At 38.3% G+C, this 23,008-nt stretch overlaps 1 pseudogene; it reads left to right on the top strand.

Annotated features, from left to right (window-relative positions):
* LOC143680548 (small ribosomal subunit protein eS17 pseudogene) overlaps window positions 1-16,607 on the top strand; it is a 32,772-nt pseudogene extending 16,165 nt beyond the window's left edge.
* Window positions 16,608-23,008: the final 6,401 nt, after the last annotated feature.

The raw sequence follows: 23,008 nt of genomic DNA on the forward strand, positions 1-23,008 counted from the left end.
CTGAAAGGAGGCCAGTTTTGTCTGGGAAAATCTGACTGGGGTCTATAATATCTAAGTAGACCCTCCTAAGGGGGATAAAAGTCACCGTACAGGTAAGGCAAGAAACAAGAACTGAAAAATTCTGATCTGTTAAACAAGACCTAAGATAAGCTGAATGAAATTCAAAGAACAGAGAGACAACAAAGTCATTCAGCAAGAAAATCCTAGGTGAAAAAAGTGAAAACAATCTCCAGAACAAACTAATTAAGGAAATTAGATGCCTAGATGCCAGCAAAAAGTAATGAATCATACTAGGAAAATTGCAGAAATGGCCCCGTCAAAGGAACAAAAAAATAATTCAAATGAGATACAGGAGTTGAAACAATTCAGAATGTTTGAACAGACATGGAAAACCTCATCAAAAATCAAATCAATGTATTGAGGGAGGATACAAAGAAGGCAAGAGACAAATAAAAAGAAAAAATTGAAAGTTTGAAAAAAAAACTCACAGAACTTATGGGAATGAAAGGCACAGCAGAAGAGATTTAAAAACAGTGGAAACCTACGGTGTTAGATTTCAAGAAGCAGAAGATAGGATTAGTGAACTGGAGGATAGGACATCTGAAATCCAACAAGCAAAAGAAAATATAGGGTGTGAATGGGTAGTTCAGAGGTTAGAATGCCCACCTTTCATGCGAGAGACCTGGGTTCAATTCTCAGACCATGCACCCCCCCAAAAAAAGAAAATATGGGAAAAGAATGGAAAAATATGAGAACAGACTCAGGGAAGTGAATGACAACATGAAGCACATGAATATATGTGTTGTGGGTGTCCCAGAAGGAGAAGAGAAGGGAAGAGGAGAAAAACTAATGGAGGAAATTATCACTGAAAATTTCCCAACTCTTTTGAAAGGCTTAAAATTACAGATCCAAGAAGTGCAAAGTACCCCAAACAGAATAGATCCAAATAGACATACTCCAAGACACTTACTAATCAGAATGTCAGAGGTCAAAGAGAAAGAGAGAGTCTTGAAAGCAGCAAGAGAAAAGCAATCCATCACATACAAGGGAAGCCCAATAAGACTACGCATAGATTTCTCAGCAGAAACCATGAAGGCTAGAAGACAGTGGTGTAATATGTTTAAAATACTAAAAGAGAAAAAACTGCCAACCAAGAATTCTATATCCAGCAAAATTGTCCTTCAAAAATGAGGGGGAAATTAAAACATTTTCAGTCAAAAAATCACTGAAAGAATTTGTGACCAAGAGACCAGCTCTATAAGAAATGCTAAAGGGAGCAGTAGAGACAGATAGGAAAAGACAGGAGATAGAAGTGTGGAGAAGAGTGTAGAAATGAAGACTATCAGTAAAGGTAAAAAGAAGAAAAATTAGATATCACATATAAAAACCAAAAGGCAAAATACTAGAAGAAAGTACTGCCCTTGCAGTAATAACACTAAATGTTAATGGATTAAACTCCCCAATCAAAAGACATAGACAGGCAGAATGGATTACAAAACAGGACTCATCAATATGCTGTCTACAGGAGACATGTCTTAGACGCAAGGATAAACATAGGTTGAAAGTGAAAGGTTGGGAAAAGATATTTCACGCAAACAACAATCAGGAGTAGCTATACTAATATCCAAGCAAATTAGACTTCAAATGTAAAACAAAAGAGACAAAGAAGGACACTCTGTATTAATAAAAAGAACAATTCAAAAAGAAGACATAACAATCATAAATACTTATGCACTGAGCCAGTGTGCTCCCAAATACATTAGGCAAACACTGAAAAGAGAAACAGACCCATCTACCATAATAGTTGGAGACTTCAATTCCCCACTGTCATCAATGGGCAGAACATCTAGACAGAGGATCAACAAAGAAACAAAATTTCAATAACACAATCAATGAGCTGGATTTGACATACATTTATAGAACATTACACAACAGCAGGATACACCTTTTTCTCAAGTGCTCATGGATCGTTCTCAAAGATAGACCATATGCTGGGTCACAAAGCAAGTCTCAATAAATTTTAAAAGATTGAAATCATACAAAACACTGTCTCAGATCATAAAGGAATGAAGTTGGAAATTAATAATAGGCAGAGGGCCAGAAAATTCACAAATAAATGGAGGCTCAACACACATTCTTAAACAACCAGTGGGTCAAGGAAGAAATTAAGAGAAATCAGTACATATCTTGAGGCAAATGAAAATGAAAACACAGCACATCAAAATTTATGGGATGCAGCAAAGGCAGTGCTAAGAGGGAAGTGTATTGCCCTAAATGTCTATATCAAAAAAGAAGAAGGAGCAAAAATCGAGGAATTAACTGTCCACTTGGAAGAACTAGAGAAAGAACAGCAAACTAACCCCAAAGCAAGCAAAAGGAGAGAAATAACAAAGATTAGAGCAGAAATAAATGAAGTTGAGAACATGAAAACAATCAAGAAACTCAGCAAAACCAGAAGTTGGTTCTACGAGAAAATCAATAAGCTTGATGGACCCTTAACAAGGTTGACAAGAAGAAGAGAGAGAATGCAAATTGATAAAATCAGAAATTGAAGAGGAGACATAAACCACTGTCCCAGCAGAAATAAATGAGGTAATGAGAGGATACTATGAACAAGTTTATGCCAATAAACTTGACAATGTAGATGAAATGGACAACTTCCTAGAAAGGCATGAACCACCAACATTGACTTGAGAAGAAATAGACGACCTCAAGAAACCAATCACAAGTAAAGAAATTGAATCAGTCATTAAGAAGCTCCCCAAAAAGAAAAGTCCAGGCCCAAATGGCTTCACATGTGAATTCTACCAAACATTCAAGAAAGAATTAGTACCAATCCTGCTCTAACTCTTCAAAAAATTTGAAGAGGAGGGAAGGCTACCTAACTCATTCTATGAAGCCAACATCACCCTCATACCAAAGCCAGACAAATATATTTCAAGAAAAGAAAATTATAGATCAATCTCTCTAATGAATATAGATGCAAAAATCCTTGCAAATCGAATCCAGTACCACACCAAAAGAATTATACACCATGACCAAATAGGATTCACCCCAGGTATGCAAGGATGGTTCAACATAAGAACATCAATTAATGTAATACACCATATCCACAAATCAAAGCAGAAAAACCACATGATCATGTCAATTGATGCAGAAAAAGCATTTGACAAATTTAACATCCTTTCTTGTTGAAAACACCTCAAAGGATAGGAATAAAAGGGAACTTCCTCAACATGATAAAGAAAATATATGAAAAACCCACAGCTAACATCATCCTCAATGGGGAAAAACTGGAAACTTTCCCTCTAAGATTAGGAACAAGACAAGGATGTCCACTTTCACCATTGTTATTTGACACTGTGTTGAAAGTTCTAGCCAGAGCAATTAGACAAGAAAAAGTAATACAAGGCATCAGAATTGGAAAGGAAGAAGTAAAACTCTCACTGCTTGCAGATTATATGATACTATATGTCGAAAACACTGATATATCCACATCAAAACTACTAGACCTAATAAACCAGTACAGCAAAGTGGCAGGTTACAAGATCAACACTCAAAAATCTGTACTGTTTCTATACACGAGTAATGAACAATCTGAGGGGGGAATCAGAAGAAAATTCATTTACAATTGCAACCAAAAGAATAAAATATTTAGGAATAAATGTAACTAAGGATACAAAAGACCTATACAAAGAAAACTACAAGAAATTGCTAAAAGAAATCACAGAAGACCTAAATAAATGGAAGGGCATACCATGTTCATGAATTGGAAGACTAAAGATACTTAACATGTCAATTCTACCTAAATTGATTTACAGACTTGATTCAATACCAATTAAAATCCTAAAAACTTACTTTTCAGAAAACCAATAACCAAATTTATCTGGAAGGGCGGGATGCCCTGAATAGCTAAAAATATCCTGAGAAAGAAAAATGAAGTCAGAAGCCTCACACTACCTGACTTGAAGGCATATTATGAAGCTACAGTGGTCAGAACAGCATGGTACTGGCATAAAGATAGATATACTGGGCAATGGAATCAAATAGATTGTTCAGATGTAGACCCTCTCATCTATGGACAATTGGTCTTTGATAAGGCAGTCAAGCCAACTCACTTGGGACAGGACAGTCTCTTCAATAAATGATGCCTAGAAAACTGGATATCCACATGTAAAAGAATGAAAGAGGATCCATATCTCACACCCTACACAAAAATCAACTCAAACTGGATCAAAGACCCAAACATTATTACATCAAAGACCATAAAACTTTTAGAAGAGAATGTAGGTAAATATCTTATAAAGCTTATAATAGGAGGTGGTTTTCTAGATCTTACACCCAAAGCAGGAGCATTGACAAAAGAAATAAATAAATGCTCCTCAAAATTAAACACTTTTGTGCATCAAAGAACTTTGTCAAGAAAGTAAAAATACTGCCTACACAATGGGAGACAGTATTTGGAAATGATATATCAGATAAAGTTCTGATAGTCAGAATATATATTGAGAACATATTCAGAAAAATGTATTCAACTCAACAACAAAAAGACAACCCAATTATAAAATGGGCAAAAGACATGAACAGACACTTCTCAGAAGAGGAAATACAAATGGCCAAAAGGCACATGAAAAGATGCTCAACTTCCCTGGCTGTTAGGGAAATGCAAATCAAAACCACAATGTGATATCATCTCACACACACCAGAATGGCCATTATCAATAGAACAGAAAATGACAAGTGCTGGAGAGGATGTGGAGAAAGAGCCACACTTATCCACTGTTGGTGGGAATGTAAAATGGTACAACCAATATGGAAGGCAGGAAGCTAAGTATAGAATTGCCATATGACCCAGCAATACCACTGCTAGGTAGCTACTTAGAGGACGTAAAGGAAAGGACACAAATGGACATTTGCACACCAATGTTTATAGCAACATTATTTACAATTGCCATGAGATGGAAAGAGCCCAAATGTCCATCAACAGACTAGTGGCTAAACAAGCTGTGGTATATACATATGATGGAATATTATGCAGCTGTAAGACAGAATAAAATATGAAGTATGTAACAACATGGATTGACCTTGAGGACATTATGCTGAGTGAGATTAGTCAGAAACAAAAGGAAAAATACTGTATGGTCTCACTGATATGATCTAACATTAGTGAATAAACTTGGAGAATTTCAGTTAAGAACAGCGACCATCACAAGACAGAGATAGGGTAGATATTGGGTAATTGGAGCTGAAGGGATACAGATTGTGCAACAGGACTGATTGTAAAAATTCAGAAATGGATAACACAATACTACCTAACTGTAATACAATGATGTTAGTACACTGAATGAAGCTGAATGTGAGAATGATAGAGGAAGGAGAGCTGGGGGCACAAATGAAATCAGAAGGAAAGATAGATGATAAAGACTGAGATGGTATAATCTAGGAATACCTAGAGTGTACATTGATAGTGACTAAATGTAGAAATTTAAAAAATTTTTTGCATGAGGACAAACAAAAGAATGTCAATATTGCAGGGTGTTGAAAATAGATGGTAATTCATATTTTAAAACTTTAACTTATGTGTGAGACTAATGCAAAAAATGCTCATTTGATACAAAATTTATTTTTTCACTAGTGCATTTCCTAATGTAACTTATGTGGGCAGTTTAATTGAACACCATAAGTACATGGAACCTTAAGTAGGGCATGAGATTTTGTAGGTTTGTCCAGAGTGATGCCCTGATAAATCGCAGAGCGATTTAAATAGTGAATAAAAAAGGATTTGCAAAGTCCCCTAGGAGGAATGGTGAGAAAGGGGGAAAATTCAACTTCCCCATATGGAGAATTCCTGATAGTCTCACAAGCAGTGGGGACAACCAAAGCAATAGCTGAACCGTCAGTCTTGGGGTTTGTTCATCTGAAACTTATCTCCATAAAGAATAGGCTAAGCCTACTTAAAATTAGGCCTAAGAGTCACCCCCAGAAAACCTCTTTTGTTGCTCAGATGTGGCCTCTCTCTCAGCCAACACAACAAGAAAATTCACTGCCCTCCCCCTCTCTACATGGGACATGATTCCCAGGGATGTAAACCTGGGACTCAGCATCAAGGGAATGAGAAAATTTTTTCGACCAAAAGCGGGAAGAGAGAGATGAGACAAAATAAAGTGTCAATGGCTGAGAGATTTCAAACAGAGTTGAGAGGTTATCCTGGAGGTTATTCTTATGCATTATATAGATATCACCTTTTTATTTAAGTTATATTGGAGAGGCTGGAGGGAAGTCCTTGAAAATGTAGAGCTGTGTTGTAGTAGCCATGTTTCTTGAAGATGATTATGTAATGATATAGCTTTAGCAGTGTGACTGTGTGATTGTGAAAACCTTGTGTCTGATGCTCCTTTTATCTACGGCATGGACAGATGAGTAAAACATATGGATTAAAAATAAATAAATAATAGGGGAACAAATGTTAAAATAAATTTAGTAGATTTAAATGCTAGTGACTAATGAAACGGAGTGGTAAGAGGTATAGAAAAAAAATAGGGGAAACAAAGGCTAAAATATATTAGGTAGATGGAAATACTAGCAGTCAATGGGGGGGTAAGGGGTATGGTATATATGAGCTTTTTTCTTTTTTCTTTTTATTTCTTTTTCTGAATTGATGCAAATGTTCTAAGAAATCATCATGGTGATGAATATACAACTATGTAATGATATTGTGAGTTATTGATTATATACCAAGAATGGAATGCTATGTTAAGAATGTTCGAGTTGTATGTTGGCATGTTTAAAAAAAATTTTTTAATTAAAAACAAAACAAAAAAAAGCACAAAAAAAAATCATGACTTTACTCCTAACACATACTCATTCACAAAATGTATGCCCAGTGTGGCATTATTAGTTTAAGAGGGGACAGGGATATAGTTTCAAAGCTTTTAAAATCTGCAAGTTGTGCAGAACGCTTTTTTGAAAGTTATGACATCAGTAACTCAATAGCCACCTTCTTTCTTGAAATTTAGTCTCTTGCTTTTGTGAAATTTAGTTAGCTGATATAAACTTTTAAAATGTATAAGTGTGCCTAGGAATTTCATGGGGAAAGGAAGGATACAGATATTCCAAGATACCATGTATTTTGACACCTAAATAGAATAGCCTTTTAGGTTTTAAAAGCAAGCACTAATTTAGGTGAAGAGTACATTTAACAGACTTGTTCCTCTGTGAAGTGATGCATGTTGAATGTATGAATTGTTTAACAAATGCGTGACTGCTATTGAGGCAAAGAGAATGTTTAGGGGGAACATCTCTAAACTTTCTGACATGGGAGATGCAACCATGGGACCTAGAACTAGAAGGGTCCCTGGGAATCACGTGGTCCAAACTCAGATTAAGAAATCTGACAGCCAGGATGTTGTTGCCTGAGTCTCAGCTGCTTGGGAAAGAACACAAGCTTGAATATTTGTCCCTGGCTTCCCAATAAAACAAAGATTCTCCTGTACTATTTGTCATGGTCAGGTTCATGTGTCAACTTGGCCAAGTGGTGGTGCCCAGCTGTCTGGCCAGGCAAGCACTGGCCTGTCTGTTGCTATGAGGACATTTCATGGACTTAAATCATGACCACGTTGGTGGCATCCACAGTTGGAGTGTCTTCTGCAATGAGTGATGTTTAATCTAATTACCAGAAGGCTTTTAAGGAGGAATTAGAAGAGACAATCACTCTTTCTGCTTCAGCCTCTCCTAAGAGTTTGTTGAGGACCTTCATTGGAGCTGCCAGCTTTTGGCCTACCCTACAGATCTTGGACTCTACATAACCATGGTTACATGAGACACTTTCATGTATATATATATATTTTTTTTTTTTTCACATGGGTAGGCACTGGGAATCGAACCCGGGTCTCCAGCATGACAGATGAGAACTCTGCCTGCTAAGCCACCATGCCCCTTATCTTTTTTTTTTCACTTTTATAAATTTTATATTTACAGATATCTCTTGCTGATTCTGTTTCTCTAGAGAACCCTAGCTAATACACTATTCTACCATTTCCCACAAGTAAGGGGAATTTGCCCCACACTCACTCTTCTGCCTATTCTCTCATCACTGAAAATGCCTGTTAGATCTTCCCTCTAAGAAAAACATCTGAATGCCTTGCCAAAATGCAAACACCCTTGGATGAAGTAGCAGGGTTATCCTCGTCATCTATTTTCTTCAGTAAAAATTGTTTTGTTAGGTGCTTCTTGGAAGCAGATTTTGGGAGGGGGGAAGTGAACATGGGCAAGAGATTTCCAGGTGCCTGCTGGAGAGAAGAGGGAAGGCTGTGGGTGTTCAGGGGATAGACTGAAGAAGGGATGCAGGAGAGAAGTTTGGCAGGGGCCAGTTGTCCTAGCCCAAAACATCTCTAACTGCTGCTGTAAGAGAGATCAGTGCTTGTGGTAGATTCAGTTGTCAACTTGGTCAGGTGAAGGCACCTAGTTCTGTTGCTGTAGACATGAGCCAATGGTACGTAAACATCGTCTGCTGCTGATTACATCCGCAGTCAGCTAGGAGGTGTGCCTGCTGCAATGAATGATGTTTGGCTTGATTGGCTGGTGCTCAAATAAGAGAGCTCAAGGTAGCATAGCCCAAGCAGCTCAGCGTACCTCATCTCAGCACTTGTAGCTCAGTCCAGGCCTTTGGAGATGCAGAAAGAAATCACCCTGGGGAAAGTTGTTGGAACCCAGAGGCCTGGAGAGAAGGCCAGCAGAGACCACCCTGTGCCTTCCCACATAAGAAAGAACCTCAGTTGAAAGTTAGCTGCCATTCTGAAGAACTAACAAAATAAATCCCCTTTTATCAAAAGCCAATCCATATCTGGTGTGTAGCATTCTGGCAGCTAGCAAACTAGAACATTGTTACATATGAGAATGTGGTCAGAACTTGCTGACCTTTTCCTGAGAGCCTCCAGTGATGCCCCAGCACAGAAACACACATGCCGTTCCCCCTACCTGCCCCTACTTTTGCAGTCTTGGAACATCCAGGAAGGGTAGGGTGCAGGCCAACTAGAACAATTTGGAGAGGGGGAGTGATTCTATCCCTCTGATTCTCACTACCTTGAAGCTTAATGGCCTGCAGCTCTTTCCTCTGGGAAATTTATCTGTTAGGTAGAGAGCAAAGACACAGGTGAAGTCATTGAATGTGTCAAGGTTATATGTGCAATGTATCTAAGCAAGCATCAAGTCTGCCAGCCATCCTCCCACCTGTATTCCATTCACAGAATGACACCTCGAAAAATTAGCTGTATATTCTGAAATGCTACCCTCATTAAGGGATTTTGATGTGTTCATGTCTAAATAGCAATTCTTTCTTATTTTCAAATGAAGTCATAAAGGTAACTACAGAAAGCAATAGACAGAGTTCTGCCAACACAGCAAGTGAAAACATTGCAAAGGTCTTATTATCTTATTCTCTAAGGCCATCCAAGGCCTTTAACTTTGGGCAAAAAAGAGAAAGAATAGATTCTAGATGTAATTATTTAATTTTGGTCTGTTTTTCTCTTTATATGAACAGAAACCAAATTAATTTTTTAAAAAATTCCAACATTTCAAGGTGTTTAAAGTGCTTATAGCAAGAAAGTTTGGGAGACATAGAGTCATAAAAGAAGCATGAAGACCTGGGTGATTATTCTGGTGCATGTGGTGTCAGCAGAGGTCACTTAGAGATTGGCTGACAATGGGCCAGATCTAGAGGGTTCAAAATGGCTTCATTCACATTTCTGGTGCTTTCCCAGGGGTGGCTGTGTGCCTGGGTTTAGCTGGGACTGTCAACGGGGGTGTCTACACATGTTCTGTCCTATATGGCATGCTCGGAGTAATCAGCCTCCCTAACTGGCAGCTCAAAGCTCCCAGAGTCTTCCAAGAGGCAGAAGTGGAAGCTGCCAGTGTCTTATGGCCTGGGCCTGGAGATGGGCATAGTTCACTCATTCCATATTGAATCTGCCAAGGCCAGATTCAAGGGAATTAATCTCACATTTCATAGAAGGAGCATCAAAGAATTTGTGAATGTCTTTAGTCTGTCACGCTTTAAGAAACTTTATTACTTTAGATCTTCTGGTTTTGACTAAACACAGTCTATAGAATTGAACAAGGCACAGGATTTGGAATCAGCTACACCAAAGTTTGAATGTTGACTCTGCCACTTGACCAGCTACGTTCTTGGGCAAGTCACTTACCATCTCTGGGCTTTGGTTTCATATTTGCATGAGATGGATTTTATAAACTATTGAAGGTTATTAAAAGAGTAAAGAAATTCTGTATATATATTACCAAATCGTAGATGCTAAAAAATGTTGACTACTGTTATCATGCATAAGGGACTAAAGGGACTTCATGAATTTAGTTCTGGCGATGAGAGTCTTGTCCCAGAAAAAGCAAATACTTATTTCTCTGTACTGGATAAGGTATAGTGGATGGTTAAACAAACCTGTCCAAAGAGTGCTACTTAATTTATTTTAATTTATGCAGAGGAATATTCCTGGTAGATGCACAAAGGGCTTTTAAATTAGTACGTTCAGTATAATTTTCTTAGGAAATGGATAAAGACACCAAAGGAATTTGTGGATATTAAACAGAAAAAAAAAAAACAACCCTGAAATAAACAACATGGAGCATAATGGAAAATCTAAAGTTCTATCATAAGGTACAGAAAAGTTACCTATCTACATATGAGGGGAAAATGGCTTGGCTTCAGGGAAGTTTGTGTAATGTTCTAGTTTGCTAGCTGCTGGAATGCAATACACCAGAAATGGAATGGCTTTTAAAAGGGGTAATTTAATGAGTTGCTGATTTACAGTTCTAAGGCTGAGAAAATGTCCCAATTAAAACAAGTCTATAGAAATGTCCAATCTAAGGCACCCAGGGACAGATACCTTGGTTGAAGAAGGCCGATGAAATTCAGGGTCTCTCTCTCAAGTGAGAAGGCATATGGTGAACACAGTCAGGGCTTCTCTCTCAGCTGGAAAGGCGCCTGGTGAACATGTCGTTGTCATCTGCTAGTTTTCTCTCCTGGGTTCTGGTTTCATGAAGCTCCCCGGGAGACGTTTTCCTTCTTCATCTCCAAAGGTTGCTGGCTCGTGGACTGTCTGCATCTCATAGGTACATCGTTCTGCTCTCTCTGAATCTCTTATTCTCCAAAATATTTCCTCTTTTATAGGACTCCAATAAACCAATCAAGACCCACCCAAATGGGTGGAGACATGTCATCGCCTAATCCAGTTTAACAACCATTCTTGACTAAATCACATCATCCAGGGAGATGATCTCATTACAGTTTCAAACCTACAGTATTGAATAGAGATTATTCTACCTTTATGAAATGATATTTTGATTAAAACATGGCTTTTCCAGGGTGCATACTTCCTTTCAAACCAGCACATGTAAGAAAATATTTGGGTAAGGAAAAAAAGATTCCGGTATTTTAGTAGAATAAAGCACAACAAAGGTCAGTGGTATTACATGATTTCCAAAACATGGTTAGGTGCTATTAGTCCCCCTTTTGGGGTGTTTTCCTGGTTTACAATGAACTCTTTTATTCTTGAAATTGTTCTTCTACTTTTATTCTCACCCTTAATCGATCTCACAGAGGTGTTCTTTCCCCCGGAGGGCAACACCTGATCCAAGCTGGACCAGTTGAATACTCTTGCCCAGGAATTTGGAATTGGGCTTCATAGACTGTGGACCATTCGCTTGAACAGAAGACAGGTAGCCTTGGAAACTGGCCATTTTCTGTCATTTTCAGGGAGAAATGGGGAAAGCCCAATGGTGTTGTAGTTTCTGATTTCAGACTCTCATGGAATGCATCAGTTTCCCTAGACTCTGTCTGGTACTGAGTTATTCCAGTATCATTCCAATAAGTTATCCTTGAAAAACATTCACTTATTTGAATTTATTTTTAAAAAGTTTCAAATAGGTACTACAGTCTTGTAGTTCAAAATTCAAAAATATAAAGAATAGACAATGAGAAGTCTCCCTCCTACCTGTAGCATTATCCCTCAGTTCCCTTTCTGGTAGGCGACTAAGGTTCTCAGTTTTCTGTGCATTCTTCCTTAGATATTGTCCAAGAAAATATCTTTATTTTTATTATGCTTAGAAACCAAAGAGACTTGAGAGGGACATCTGGCATTAATAACAACATGAGCCCTGGAGCAGGGGGATAAAGACCACATCATATAGATTCATTATTTCAATAAACAAATATTTATTGACGGCCAACAATGAGTCAGGCAATTTTTTATTTGCTGGGGAAACATCAGAAAATAAACAGATAAATTAAAAGCCTTGACTCCATGGAGCTTATACTCTAATATAAGTCCTTCCTGGGAACCACAATTCAAAAGCTGTGCTGCCAAACCAATACACAGAAATCCAAACCAGCTTTCATAAGGCATGGTTGAATGAACTGAGCATTTTTACAGTTTAAAAAGAGAAGATTAAGGGAGAACATGATAACTGGCTTCAAAAGCTGATTCTAAGGAAGAGTCGTTTCATTCTCCACTGCTCCCAAGAGCAGACTCACATTAAAGGGTAGATGTGGATTTGGACTCCCATAAAAGGAAGGAAGAAAACTCATATTGTAGCCTATATACTCAGGAGCAGGCATCCTGCTGAGTATTTTCTCCTGTGTTATCTCATTTAATCCTTACAATATCCCTACAAAGTGGAATGATTAGCCCTATTTTTAAAGAACAGGAAATGGAGGGTTAGCATGGTTATGTAACTACCCCAAGTCAGGCAGCCAGTCAAAGACCAACCTTGTCCTGGCTGACTCTTGCCACATGCTACCTTCCCAACAATTACTGCTTTCAAAAACAAGCACACTTGCAGAGGGGAAGACAGCATGGGATGTAAAGGTGGAGTGGAAAACCCAAAGTTTCTTTCCAGAAATACTTTATTTGGTACTTCACAACATATTTCCACATTAGAGCATCTCGTTTCACCCACCAACAACTCCATGAGGCTGGTTAAAGTGGTAAAAATTAAAACAAAGCAAAAAAACCATGTCTACCATAGGTTGCATAGGTTAGATGAGATATATTGTGGACTCTAGTTCAGCTGCATCAACATAATTTAGAAAATAATTACTGAGACTCTGCTTTGTGCAGCGTCCTGACACCAGCTTGGCCTTCATTGAGCTTACAGTCTCGTCTGAGAAACAGGGGCACCCCATAAGAGAGCAGATTCAACCCCTTCCTGCCACCCCCAAACGCACATTTCCTCTATGGAAGGCAGGGCACTTTCCCCATTTCACACTCATGCATTCAATCATTAATCAAATATTTATGGGCACCTTCTATATGCCAGGCTCTGTTCCCAGCGCTGGAGATAAACAATGAACAAAATGGAGAAAATCCCCATTTATGGTGCTTGCTTTAATAATGCTTACAGTAAACAAATATAGGTAAAAGATACACTATATTTAAAAGTGTATTTTTCTCCATATGGAGAAAAATAAAGTCTGAAAGGGAATAAGGAGTGCTGGGATGTTTGGAGTTTGCAATTTAAAGAGGTGATCAGGAGAAGCTTCATTGAGAAGGTGACATCTCAGCATTGATTTAGGAGAAATAAGGGAACGGGCCAGGCAGACACTGAGAACCTGGGGCTAAAGGCAGAACAAGGGCAGATGCTCTTAAGTGGGAGCATGCTTGGTGCTTGGGAAGCAATAAGGAGGCTATAGGGCTGGAGTGGCATAAGCAAGATGGAGAGTGGTAGGAGAGGCAGTGGGAAACCTAAATTGGATAGGGCTATGTGGACCATTATGATGTGAATTTTACTCAGGGTAAGATGGGAAGTCATCACAGGTCTGCCTTCTGTGTTGAGACAAGGTTGATGGGGGCAAGTGTGAAAGCAGAGAAAGCAGTTTCATAGTCTGGTAGATAGAATGGTCCTCCAAAGAGGTCCACACTGTAATCCTTGGAACCTATGAATATGCTACATTGCATGATAAAAGGGACTTTGCGGAGTTAAGTAAGGTTAGAGACATTAAAATAGTGAGATTTTCCTGGATTACCTGGATGGTCACAAGAGCCCTGAAAAGCAGGAAGTTTTCTTCAACTGGAGTCAGAGAGATGTGGCAGAAAGAGGACTCAGGGAGATTCAAAGCATGAGAGGAACTTGCTCTGTCGTTGTAGGGGACCACATGGAAGCCATGAGAAGGAACTATTTCCAACAAGCAAAGTAATCTGGAAGGAGATTGTCTCCTGGATCTTCTAGATCAGAGAACAGGCTGATTGACACCTTGGTTTCAGGCTTGTGAGTAACTAAACTGAGAGCCCAGTATTGAGCTCCTGAGACTTCTGACCTACAGAACTGTGAGATAACATTTGGTTGTTTTAAGCTGCTAAATGTGTGGTGTTTTGTGATGACAACAATAGAAACCAAATATAGGGAGTAGCGCTAAAATAATTCAGGTGAGAGATTTTGATTGTTTTGACCTTAGGTTATTTTGAAGCTAGATTCCAGAGGATTTTCTGATGACTGAAATATGGAGTGTTAGGGAAAGAGAGAAATCAAGGACTGAATCCAAGGTTTTTAGCCTGAGCAACTGGAAGAATGGAGTTGCCATTGACTAAGATGAGAAACATTGTGGGAGAAGCAAGTCTTGGTGGAAAGATCAGGAGTTTGGTTGTATATTTGTTATGTTTGAGATGTCTATAATACACCCACTTGGAAAAGTCTAGGAGGTAGTTAGATAGAAGGATCTCGGTATCAGGGGAAAGGTATAGTCTCACCAAAAAACTGAGACTCATCAGCAGGTAGATGATTTTTAAAGCCATAAAACTAAATGATATTACTACGGTGCACATGATTCTAAAGTGATTTTCAATGTTCCTTACCCTTGGTTAATCTCCTAAATGTGAGGGGAACCTGTGAGTAAAATGATTATGATTATGTTACATTGTATGGCAAAAGAGATTTTGCAGTTGTAATTAAAGTCACTAATCAGTTGACTTTAAGTTAATCAAAAGGGAGATTATGCAGATAAGATTGACTTAATCATACGCATCCTTTAAATCTAAGTTTAAAGGTCAGATATGAGAAAAGAGACATTAAAAGCCAGAGGGATTGCATACCCAAGAAATTCTCCATTAATGCCTTTAAAGGAAGGGGGCCATGTGGCATGGAATGTAGGTGGCCTTTAAGAGCTGTAGTGGCTCCCAGCTAGCAAGAAAATGTGGATCTCAGTCCTACAAACTCATGGAATTGAATTATGCTAACAACCTAAGTAAGCTTGAGCTTGAAAGCAGATTCTTCCCTAGAACTTCTAGATAATTCAGTCTGGCTGATAGGTTAACTTCATTGTTTAAGATCTGAGCAGAGGACCCAATCACACTGTGCTCATACTTCTGATTAGCAGAACTGTGAGCTAATATGTGGATGTCATTTGAAGCCCCTGAGTTTGTTGTAATTTGTTATGTGGCAATAGAAAACTGATACAATCATCAAGGGTGTCAGTGCAGATACAGAAGAGGCAGCTGAGCCCTGGAGCATCCTAATGTTTAAAGCTTGGGAAAAGAGGAGAGCCTAGTAAAGGAGTGGTAAAGGAAGGAGCGTCCAAGGAGGTAGGAGGAAAATCAAGTGAGAGAGGGATTCTGGAGGCCAACTGATGAAAGCATTCCTGGGAAGTGAGAATAATGAATCACCAAAGATTGCTGATAGGTCAAGTAAGGTGTTGACATTTTATAGATACGAAAACAGAAACTCAAAAGGACAAGTGACTTGTCTAAGTTAACATAAATGGGAATTTGTATAATCCCATAAATTCAGGTCTTCTGACTTCAGTTCTCTTTCATTCACATTATATTACTTTCATCAATACAATATTTTTGTAAAGTTGAATTGAGAGGCAAGATATTTTGGCTTCTGTTTATTTGTTTATTTATTTGCCAAGACAAATGCATAAAAGCTTTCTAGCATTACAATGTCGCAATTACCTGACTGTATGACTCTTTTTGCGGGTTTGAACAGTCACTGTTTAGCCTGACTGTGCATTGGAATCATCAGGGGGACTTTTCAGAAATACAGATGTGATCAAATCTTAGGAAATGAGGGAATGAGTTATTAAAAATGAATTCTAATCTTAGGAAATTCTAATTTGGTAGATCGGAGAGGCTGAGTGTCTAGATCTTCAACTCCCCAATACGGACCATGTTCGCACCAAAACTGCTAAGAGAAGAGCTCCATTCACCATTGAGAAATACTGCGCATGCCTAAGCAACGACTTCCATGCAGACAAGTGCCTGTGGGAAGAGATTGTCATTATTCCCGGCAAGAAGCTTTGCAGCACTACAACAGGCTGTCATGAGTCTGATGAAGTGGACACAGAGAGGCCCAGTGAGAGAAGGGAGAGAAAAGCAAGATAATCATGTTTCTGAGGTCTCAGCCCTGGATCAGGAGATAGTTAAAGTAGATCCTGACGCTAAGGAAATGCTGAAGCTCTTGAACTGTGGCAGTCTTTCCAACCGCAGACCACTCAACCCACAGATGGGATGAATTTCAAAACACATGTGGAGTCATTTGAATCTGTCTGCTATGCTATAATATTTTCAATAAATCCGGAACATAAAAAAATCATAAAATCATAAGAAAGAATCATGTTGATTCTGATGCTCTGTTAGATTGAGAGAAACTGTCCTAGAATATTTCTTCTACTCTGGATTCAGGGGAGCCAGAACAAAAGGATCCCTATGCAGTTCTTGATTTTTTTTTTTTTGAGTGACAGCATTCCAGTTTTCTAGGTGATAGAGGGAGATAGGAGTTAAGTGTTGTTATGGATCACTCCGTATGCCCCCTTTACATCGCTGTGTAGCTTCCTATTTAGAGAAGTATTTGAAGTAATGTCTGGATATTATAAAGTGAATAAATAGATTCTTATTTCTTTGGAAAAAAATAAGTTAGAAGCTCACCAATGCTCTTTTCTTTTCTCTTTCTGGGTGCATAGGTAAATTATATTTCCCTGAAGTTCTTGCAATTAGGTTGGGGTGTTGGCCAGGGGAGTATGGGCTGAAGTAATACCCACTGCTTCCAGGTTTGGCTGTAAAACACCCTGCAAGAGCCATGAAGGGTCTTTGCTTATCAGTCAGCTGAATGCAGAAAATCTAAAGACACTTAGCAACAAATGACATCTGCATCCTGAGTTACTGTATAGAGAGGAGTCATTTGTCCTGCCTTGGACTGTGACATGAGAGAAAAATAACCTTGTATTATGTTGAGCCACTGAAATTTGGGGGATGTTTGTTCTAGTAGCTCAGATTGATTACTCCAACTCATACAGGTCCCTTCTAGCCACATTCTTTTATACTCTGTTTTCAATAATCTCCTTCCTTCAGCCCTTTATATACCCAACAAGATATGCACAAGAAGGACAGGATATGAACCCAGAAAAATTTATGTCTTAATCATGTATTTAAATGCTAAGACATAGGCTTCTCCAAAGTAAATCTTGCATTTGTATTCAAATTATTGAAAGCACATGTAGTAAGACTACACATAGTGAGATCAGAAGAGAAGGGAAAGCTGGGGATGATTAACGCTAGAAGGCACCAAGCTAGATGATTAGATGACTAGGTGTTGGTTGGTTATGCTGAATAAAGGCACATATACAGAACAACTAAATACAATTAAGTTTATAAGTACCTAATAGAAGAATAAAAACAACAACAAAATATAATGAAAAATCAGAAGGGGAAGAAAAGATTGCAAATGGCAGCAAAAGTTGGAGGTGGTGGTGGTGTAAAATCTAGAAAAAAGTTTTGGAGAATGACATTTGAGCAGAGCTTTGAGGGATGTGTAGAATTTTTGTTGGGGGCTGGGGGAAGACAAAGGTAGGAAAATTACAGAACAAGTTCCTGAAAGAGAGTCATTTAGTGAGACATATATAAGTCGAATGTATGTGTGTGGGGGGGGAGGGGCGGGTAGAGATAAGGTTGGAAAGAGGGAAGGAAAAACTGGGTTACACTTTGGCCTCCCTTATTTTTTGCATAAGCACAGGAAAGAAGGAACTCTTTAAGTCCTATAGTCATATAGTTTCAGGTCCTGTGGTTGTGGCTATGGACCTGCCAGAAATACTCAGCAGCAAATGGACCTACCTAGCAAGCAGGACCTTACCTGAATTCTCCTCTGCATTCAGAGAAGAGATGGGCATTTTTGGCCAAAGGCTGAGATGGAAAGGCAGGATGTAAGCACTGTGGGGGCTCCCTCAAATTTGGTCACACATACAAAGCAACTGAAAGTTTTTTCAATTGTGGAAGGTAAAAAGACTACTGGTTAAGTTAGGGGTAAAAAGATCACTGATTAAGTCGCTGGTGGTTTAGTCACATTGTCTTCCAGACAACGTGATCTCTTAATACAAAGGATAACAGTTGGTAATGCTTTCTTTTAAGATTGGAGAGTTTTTAATATAAAACCTATTGAGGTACCAATAATATAGTTCACTGAATTGTTCTGTTTCTCCCCTTTCTGAGCAAATGGTAGGATTGTACTTTTGTGCCCTTTAGAGGTTTGGTGTGGCCATAAGTCTTACTTTGGCTGGCAAAATGTGAGGAGAAGTGATGAGTTTGGCTTTTGGTGAGGAATTTCAAGAGCCATCATATGACTTGTCATGCTTTATTACCCTGCGGAGGTTGCCAGAGAAACATGTACCAGGATGGAATCTCTCAGACTGAGCATGGTCTCATTGCTAGGCCATGTTGGAGGGAAGAATAAACTTTTGTTGTATCAAGCCACTGAGATTCATGGGTTATTTGTTATTGCAGCTTAGCCTCACTTAGACATACTGATAAATCCATATTGCCAGTTGTGAAGATATGTGATTGACATTTTAATGGTTTTCTACTGAAACTGTTATAGCCATATCTGAAGAAAACTTCAGTGTGCCTGAAGATTGGAGAATACTGAATGAATTCCTATCTCTTCTGATAAGTTAAGAGGTCAGAGAGGAGACCCAGGAAAGGAGAATTGCAGAGTGTCCAGGGAGAATAGAAAAACATGGTGAATGTGGTACCTGGAAGCCAAGTAAAGTTTCTAGGAAGAGAGAGAGATTGGCTCTTTCAAGTGCTGGTGATGGGTCAAGTAAGATGAGAACTGAGAACTGATCTTTAGATTTCACAAGGTGGAAGTCACTGATGACCTTGACTAGAGCAGTTTTTGCAGATTGGTATGTGCTTTGGTTTGTCAAATCTGCCAGAATGCAATATACAGAGATGGAATGGCTTTTAAAAAGGGAATTTATTATATTACAAGTTTACAGTTCTAAGGTCATAAAAATGACCAAACTAAGGCATCTGGAGAAAGATACCGTGACTCAAGAAAGGCCAATGGATCAAGAATGCCTCTGTTAGCTGGAAAGGCACATGGCTGGTATCTGCTGGCATCTTTGGCTTCTGGTTTTCAGAGAGCTTCCCCAGGGGGGCATTTTCTTTTTGTATCTTCAAATGTCTGGGTCTCCTGCTGGTTCTAAAGCTTTTCCCAAAATGGATCCCTCTTATAGGACTCCAGTAATTGACTCACCTTGAATGGGCAGAGACACATCTCTAATGGAAACCACCTAATCAAAAGTTCCCACACACAATTGGATGTGTCACATCACCATGGAAACAATCAAGTCAAAGATTTCCACTCTACAATATTGAATAGGGATTAAAAGACATGGCTTTTCTGGGGTGCACAACACTTTCAAGTGAGCACAATATGGAAGTAAAAAACCTGACTGGAGGGTGTTTTGAAAAGAAGGGCAAACATAATCCAGCTATATGCTGTTTACAAGAGACTCATCTTAGACACAAGGATGCAAATGGATGAAAGTGAAAGGATAGATAAAGATTTTCCATGCAAGTTGTAACCAAAAGAAAGCAGGAGTACCTATACTAATATCAGACAAAATAGACTTTAAATGTAAAGGCATCGTAAGGGACAAAGAAGGACACTATATACTAATTGAAGGGTCAATTCACCAAGAAGATATAACAATCATAAATGTTTATGCTCCCAATCAAGGAGCTCCAAAGTACATGAGAAAGACATTGGCAAAACTGAAGGGAGTTGTGCTGGTTTGAAAGGATGTATGTACCCTAGAAAAGCCATGTTTTAATCCTAATCCCAATTTGTAAAGGCAACTGTTTCTTCTAATCTCTATTCAGTATTGTGTATTTTAAACTGTAATAAGATCATCTCCCTGGAGATGTGATTTAATCAAGAGTGGTTGTTAAACGGGATTAGGAGGTGGCATGTCTCCACCCATTTGGGTGGGTCTTGAATAGTTTACTGGAGTCCTATAAAAGAAGAAACATTTTGAAGAATGCAGGGGATTCTGAGAGAGCAGAATGACATAGCCATGAGAAGCAGAGAGCCCACCAGCCAGCGACCTTTGGAAATGAAGAAAGAAAATGCCTCCCAGGGAGCTTCATGAAACAGGAAGCCAGGAGAGAAAGCTAGCAGATGATGTTGTGTTCGCCATGTGCCCTTCCAGACGAAAGAGAAACCCTGACTGTTTTAGCCATGTGCCTCCTCACTTGAGAGAGAAACCCTGAAGTTCATCGGCCTTCTTGAACTGAGGTATCTTTCCCTGGATGCCTTAGACTGGACATTTCTTTAGACATGTTTTAATTGGGACACTTTCTCAGCCTTAGAATTGTAAACTAGCAACTCAGTAAATTCCCCTTTTTAAAAGTCATTCTGTTTCTGGTATACTGCATTCTGGCAGCTGGCAAACTAGAACAGGAGTGGTAGATGTTTCAACAATAATAGTAAGAGACTTCAATACACCACTCTCCTCTATATATAGAACAACCAGACAGAATATCAACAAAGAAATAGAGAAGTTAAATAATTTGATAAATGAATTAGACCCAACAGACATGTATAGGTCATTGTACCCCAAAGCATAAGCATATACATTCTTCTCTAGTAGTCATGGAACATTCTCCAGGATGGATCATATGCTTGGGCACAAAACAGGTCTTTATAAATTTAAAAGCATTGACATTATTCAAAGCAATTTCTCTGATCACAGTAGGATGAAGCTGGATCTCAATAACCACCAATAATGAGAACATTCACAAATACATGGAGATTAAATAACACACTCTTAAACAACCAGTGGGCCAAAGAAGAAATTACTAGAGAAATCAGTAACTATCTGGAGATTAATGAAAATGAGATTACAACTTATCGGAATTTATGGGATGTGGCAAAGGCTGTGCTAAGAGGGAAATTTATTGCCTTAAATGTCTATATTAAAAAACAAGAGAGAGTAAAAACCAAGAACTTAACAACATACCTGGAGGAACTAGAGAAAGAACAGCAAACTAACCCCAAAGCAAGTAGAAGAGGAGAAACAACAAAGATTAAAGCAGAGATAAATGAATGGGAGAACAAAAGAATAATAGAAAGAATCAATAAAACTAAAAATTGGTTCTTTGAAGAAATCAATACAATTGATGGTTCACTAGCAAGACTGACAAAGGAAAAAAGAGAGAGGATGCAAATAAGCAAAATCAGAAATGAGAAGGGATGCATTATCACAGACCCTGAAGAAATAAAAGAAAGCATAAGAGGATACTATGAACAGCTATATGCCAACAAATTAGACAACTTAGATGAAATGGACAAATTCCTGGAGACACACAAACAAGCTACACTGACTCAGGAAGAAATAGAAGATCTCAACAAACCAATTACAAGTAAAGAGATTCAATCAGTCATCAAAAATCTTCCTACAAAGAGAAGTCCAGGGCCAGATAGCTTCACAGGGTAACTTTATCAAACATTTCAAAAAGAACTAACACAAATCCTGCTCAAACTTTCCAAAAAATTAGGAAGAAGGAACTCTGCCTAACTCATTTTATGATGGTAATACCATTTTAATACCAAAACTGGGTAAAGAAGCTATTAGAAAGGAAAACTACAGAACAATCTCCCTAATGAACATAGATGCAAAAAATTGTCAATAAAATATTAGCAAATTGAATCCAACATCACATTAAAAGAATTAGACACCATGACCAAGTGGGGTTTATACCAGGAATGCAGGGATGGTTCAACAAGAAAATCAATTAATGTAGTATAGCATATTAACAAATCAAAAGAGAAAAAAAATCACATAATCATCTCAATTGGTGCTGAAAAAGCATTCAACAAAATTCAACATTCTTTACTGATAAAAACACTCCAAAAGATAGGAATCAAAAGTAACTACCTCAATATGATATAGGGAATATATGAAAACCAATAGTCAGCATCATACTCAATGGAGGGAGACTGAAATCTTTCCCCCTAAGATCAGGAACAAGACAAGGATGTCCACTATCACCACTATTATTCAACATTGTGCAAGAAGTTCTAACTAGAGCAATCAGGAAGGACAAAGAAATAAAAGGCATCCAAATTGGAAAGAAAGAAGTAAAACTCTCATTATTTGCAGATGATATGATACTATATTTGGAAGATCCTGAGAAATCTACCATAAAGTTACTTGAGCTAATCAATAAATTCAGCACGGTGGCAGGATATAAAATTAATGTGCGAAAAGCAGTAACATTTGTATACACAAGCAATGGCCTTGCTGAGGAATGAGTTAAGGAAAAAATTCCATTCAAAATAGCAACTAAAAGAATCAATTACTTAGGTACGAACTTAACCAGGGATGTAAAAGTTACATCCTCATTACAAGTTTTAAAGGACTTGTACACAGAAAACTACATAACATTGCTAAAAGAAATCAAAGGAGATCTAAATAGGAGGAAAGATATTCCCTACTCATGGATAAGAAGGCTAAATGTAGTTAAGATGTCAATTCTCCCCAAATTGATCTACAGATTCAACACAGTACCAATCAAAATTCCAACAACCTACTTTGAAGATTTGGAAGAGCTAATTACCAAATTCATCTGGAAGGGAAAGAGACCCTGATTAGTTAAAAGCATATTAAAAAAGAAGAAGAAAATGGGAGGATTAACACTCTCTGACTTTAAAACCTATTATAAAGCCA

Source organism: Tamandua tetradactyla, chromosome 4 (assembly GCF_023851605.1).
Source record: "Tamandua tetradactyla isolate mTamTet1 chromosome 4, mTamTet1.pri, whole genome shotgun sequence".
NCBI lineage: Eukaryota > Metazoa > Chordata > Mammalia > Pilosa > Myrmecophagidae > Tamandua > Tamandua tetradactyla.